The sequence below is a fragment of the Spea bombifrons genome, chromosome 2 (assembly GCF_027358695.1).
Source record: "Spea bombifrons isolate aSpeBom1 chromosome 2, aSpeBom1.2.pri, whole genome shotgun sequence".
NCBI lineage: Eukaryota > Metazoa > Chordata > Amphibia > Anura > Pelobatidae > Spea > Spea bombifrons.
The window spans coordinates 35,163,292-35,169,154 of NC_071088.1; the positions used below are offsets into that span (position 1 = coordinate 35,163,292).

Sequence of the window (5,863 nt, forward strand, 5' to 3'; positions counted from 1 at the left end):
TGATATATTTTTGTGCCCATGCTATTTCAGCTTGAAGAAGGGACCTCTGTATATCAGAGCTTGCATCAAGTATTATCTTCTAAATATCCTAACAATTAAGGACAAAAAATATGTGTATCCATTATAAATGCTATCAGTCACAATACAGTATATGCTTTTGATGAAAGTTTATGAATTTTTTTGTATATCCCTTCCTACATAAACTTTATTTAAACTTGTTTGTGACGAACAAACAAGAAAGTTTTGCTTTACAACTGTGCCCTCTCGTGGACATAGATGGGATTTCCTTAGCAAACTTTCAGACACCAGATCTCTTTATCACTCACTATCCATGCCACATTACATGTTTATATTGTTATGACCTTATGCCTTGATTCTTATTATTATGCGGCAGAAAATAGGTTTGCATTTAAAATTTTAGCAACTAATCTAAATTATTAAAATGATTTTGAAAAACAATATTATTGTGTCACAGAAAATGAACACCATAGAATTTTCATTGTTTATATTTTGAAAAGAATCTGTAAGCAAATTCTTGTAAAAATTCTGCATTGATTTCATATAATATTTTTGTTTGTGACAGTTGTTTTTATTTTTTTAGTGCAATGTATTTCTTTGTATAAATGTGCAAAATGGATTTAAACTTAATAAACTTGTGAACTGGAAAGCAGCTTTGTAACAGCTGGAACATTTACAAATAAAACCAGATGTTTACAAAAAAACGCAGAGCTATTCGGTTTAAAACTGAAAATATTGGTTACCCAATAGAGACCCTCTGGTTTGTGACTAATGTAAAAAATGTTGTATAAACATAAAAGTGCATTTAATATCAAAGAATCCATTGACTTTTAATAGGGATTTTTTTCATGTTGCCCTAAAACCACACTATTATAATAAAAAAAAATATTTTTTATATTTTTTTTACTTGGCATCAGTGCAAAAAAGGAGGTAGACTTTTTTAAACTGAAACACATAATGGAATGCTTCCAAATATATGTAAGAACTGTAAAACCTGGAACCGCAATTTTTTTTGTATGTTTATTGAACATTTCTGCTTATTAGGGAATATACAATAAATACAATAGAAAGACAAATACACCATACCTATTCACATTTCTAATGACCAAAAAGGGACCTTTTAGGTATTTCTAGACACACAACTGGGATGCTGTCAGGATTCCTGAGATTTATACCAGCAACCTGTAAATGGGAAGTGATGCATCTAACTTTGTCACCATCAAGAAGCACTGGAATCTCGTCCTTCCCATGGGATTAATATTCCTACTTGCTCCTTACACACCTACTACTCATCTAATAATCAGGGGCTTTTATATACTGGAGCTGCTCCCAACCACTCTTGCTGCAGTATTGTTTTTCTGGCCCCTGGTTTGTTTTTTCTGGTGTTTGTATGTGCTGATATTGTATCCTAGTTTTTGACTCCGGTTAACATTTTATTTTTCCTCCTTCAATACATCGTCTGGATCTGTCATTATCTGATTGTTCAACCTGGACTGCGTTTATGCCTTCACCTAATTTTCTGTACCATGGTTTGTCTGACAAAGATCTCTGTTGTTCCGTTTAATCAAAGATGTCAGATGGTTCCAGCCTCGGTCTCCTTCCAGTTGATCTTGTCCCTTCAAAAGAGTGACACTTGGGAGGTATGACATACTCTGTGGTTATACGCACACATTTTATTTTATCCATCATCCTAAAGAGTTGAAATACTTTTGTTTGTCGTTAACTGGCTTTTTTACCTTTCTGTAAAAGCTGGAGACAGGATATCTGATAAAGGGAGTTTACTTAAGGATGGTTATTTTATACACAATTTATGCTTAGAACGGCATGCCTTATTTATTTGGACAGGCTCAATTTTCATAGAAAAATATGCTAGAAAGGCACAGTGGGCCAAATGTATCTGATTTAGATCACAATCATGAACTCCAAAAGTTAGAAAGCTCTACTCCGATTCCCCTATAATTGCAAACCTTCAGTTGTACCTCCAATCATTCTGATACAGTCGATTTAAAAAAAATCATGAAAAAAAGACAAACTGCTTGTTTAATGTCATCTAACATATTTGCTTGACTAACCAGACTCAACTGAGGTGGCATGTCCATGCACGCTCACACTCCAACAAAGCCCTTTACATATATATACACGTTGATTGTGAGTACTTGCAAACTTTCCGAGTTCCAGGTGATTGTATGTTAGATGAATGAAACCGTACATGTCCTCGCCTGAAACTCGCTAAATTAAATAAAGATATCAACCCTCACTGTTAATCAAAGGGGACACACAGACTTGAAATGGAAGGCATTTGCCTCACATCACCTTGACTCTCCTCAAAGCAAGTATATGGAAGGAGAATTATTTTTGCAAATGCCATTGTGGATTGGTTTTAGTGAATGTACAAGTTGGCCTTCTATCCAACTTATGTGAGTTTGCTGCTGGAAATGTGCCTTTGTTTTTGCCAGTTTGCATGTGCTTGTAGTTTACTTATTGCATCTCATTAAACATCTCATTCCAAGATAACAAATCTATTCATATAAAACAAACTAAACAAAACTTTCCACATTAGTACATTTGTGATTATTTTTTTGTTAATACCTGTAAAAGCATGCCGATACATTGAACCTGAAAATCACTGTAATTAAAACATTTTTTGTATGCTGGGAATTACTCAGTGAACTTCTTACTGGCACCCTTCTGCAGCCTACTCAATACCCTAAAGGAGTGAGGGTGTTAAAAAGTATTAAAATAGGGGCCTAAATTAAAGTCTTTGGTCAAGCCTATGGACACTATTCATGTCCATGGGGTCAATTAACATCTATGGAATATGCAGTGCATGGATCATAGCCGCATGGGACCTGAAAAAGTGAGCAGTGGGTGGGACTGAGAGTGTAAGCCTGGGCACCATACCCATCTGGTTGATTTATTTGACAATTGTATTATTTATTTTTTAAATACAATTGTGCAGAGGTGGTGGGGAGACTTGAAATTTACCCTGCAACCTGTTGGAAATGGGAGGTAAATTTTGAAAGTTAGAAGCTAGTTTCTACTTGCATTTACAACCTGCAGTCAACTCACAGGTTAATGAAATCCACATTTTGCCAACTTGCAAGCACTCGCAGTTTAGTGAAAAGAGACCCTTGTCTTCTTGAAAAGATAGAATCTTTAGTCAAAGATGAGATGTCACATCAGGTTTTGGGACTTAAGCTATTATCTCTTTGCTCTCTATATATAGTTATTTATTTGTATTTAATTATATTTTCTTCAGGACATATATATATCTATATATATATATATATTAATTATATATATATAGATATCTACTTAAGGACAAACTGTAAATCTCAGAACATATATACATAATATAGTCTTAACCTCTCCCAAAAACATAATTTGTACCCTATTATTTCCCTAAACAATTCAAACCAAATAGTAAAAGTTATCCCATAGATGCCATGGTACATATAGGAAGATTTTACATGCAGCCCACATAGGTGACAGTACACACTATAACATAGTTTAGGCACTTAAATGCAGTTATATTTTGCATCTACTTTTTTCTATACTATAACTCCCATCACCCTTGTCATCATTCTGGCTGAAGATGATGGTGAATGTCCACAAAGCTCATTCGTCTTTTTTTCCTATGTATTGATATATTGACATATAAGAGGGGTTGGGTGTTACCCTGTGATTTTGACCTGAAGGCAAATTAAAAATATTTAATAGTTTAGTCTGTACTACATGGCCACAAATATTAGAGGTAGATAATTCTACTACTGCCACAGACATCCTGGAAATACAGCAAGCTCGAGAGAGAGTTCATTATACACAATACATGTTTGGTGGGGTGGAGGGCAGTGGCAAGTTACGCCACCTTCCTGAAATGAATTTTTTCAGGTTGGGATGTCTGAATGGCGTATTGCCTCACGTTAGGTCCCAACAAGAATAGGGTGTTGATGATTAATCAGCAGGTACTTGTGGACTGCACCCATTCATAAACAAGTAGCAGACATAATCTTATCTGGCAAACGTAGAAGCACAGAAACACATCCACCTTTACAACAAGCCAGTCTTGTGTATTATCGTGAGCTGTTATTGTGGTAATAATCACTTGTTTAGCTGAAAAGGCCTTTGTCAAGGCTGTCATTGAATAACACCAGGGGCAGACCAGTCTAAAATTCTTTAAAAATGTCCACTTTAAGGGGCAGGAACTGATGGGGTCGTGTAACGTGACCATCGTGTTAAAAGCTAGGCTGCTTGCACAGCGTGTCCGAGCAGCTAGAAAGAACGTTCTGGGCAAGGTGAAAAGGATGAGGGGACGCGGCAGTTTGTTTGCATGTTAGAGTGAGTGTGTATGTGTAAGTGCCTGTGCTAGCATCAGTGTGTATGTGTAAGTGTATGTTTTCATGAATGTGTATGTGTAGAAGGAACATGTATGAGCATGAGTGTGTAAGTGTGTTACAGTGTATGTTAGTGTGAGAGTGAGTATGTGTGTGTAAGCATGATTGTGTAGGTATGTGTTCAGCGTGAGTGTTAGTGTGTCTGTTTGTGTTGGTGCTAGAGAGTGTGTATTATACATAATAGGGTTAGCTAAAGCTAAAATTACTTTCAAATCACCTAGAAATAACTTAACATCCTAAATAGAATTACAAGATAAAAATGTGCTATACCGTGTAATTCCCATACCATTATTACTGCTCATGTGGCTGTTCAATTATTAAGGAATATCAACATGAATAGCTCAAAGGAAAGAGAGAAGAGATATGATGAAGTCATTCAAAGGGTTAAAAAAGACAGTGTCAAGATATTGACATATATTATTTCTTAGCTTCTGTGAAATGTTTCTAATAATTTATCTGTATTCACAGTTTTAATAGTTATGCTACTGTAGTTTAGCAGATGATCCATATTTTGTGTTTTTACTTCCTTTATCATAGACAGCTGTATTATTGACATTCCTGGTGCCATTTTATTGATAGAAAGTTCCAAAGACAAATGCAGCTTCAGTATACTGTATTTCTTTGGTGACTCTGCAAGGTGATTTGTACTGTAGTATGTGCTGAATCACAGGAAGAGTTGCCATACACTTGAAATGATGGAGCCCCAACATGCATATCAAAATCAAATATATATTGTGAACTACAGTTGGTATGGCATATTATTGTAAATGGCAATACATAGCTTAAATCTTATTTGAAGCACTTGCATCATGAGGGGTACTAGCGATTTGTACATGTATTCCCTTTTCAGATTAAAATGGTAAATCTTTGGTTTTGAGTTGTAGAGAACAATGCGTCACTTGCACTAGGCTAACGATAGGAATAAATATACTGCTGCTGCCACCAAACAAATAACCCTAATCATAGGGTTGGGCAACTCGGTACATAAGGGAAATCTATGAATTTGTGAAACGGCTGGGTGAGAATCATTGGCGTTTGAGTTCGACCACACTTGGAGCGCTACCTATTAGCTATCTTTGATACATGCATCACATATATTCCTATAATTCACTAAAAAATGATATGAAAAAACAGCTGGACCAAGCTTTTGGAAAACAACTACTACTTTAAATATTTATTGATCTTTTTCAATCCATCACTTTACTTTTGCATGTTTAGTTGAAGCAAACAGTTGTGTTCAATGATCATCAGACATCCATTGGTATAACTTAAAGCAATACTGAAAATGGGAATGAAATTGTTAAAAAAAAAAAAATAATAATTGACATCCAGGAGTTCTCTGTGTATATCATTTTGAAGATAGCTGTATAAAAGTGCCCAACACAATTACAATCCATTGCCAAAAATATGGCACATAGAAAACAGATACTACCCAATCTACCAAAAATAAA

At 35.2% G+C, this 5,863-nt stretch overlaps 1 protein-coding gene across 1 annotated transcript in view; it reads left to right on the forward strand.

Moving 5' to 3' along the window:
* LOC128475015 (amine oxidase [flavin-containing]-like) overlaps nucleotides 1-5,863 on the forward strand; it is a 275,083-nt gene that overhangs the window by 130,908 nt on the left and 138,312 nt on the right. The gene's annotated exons all lie outside the window — the stretch shown is intronic.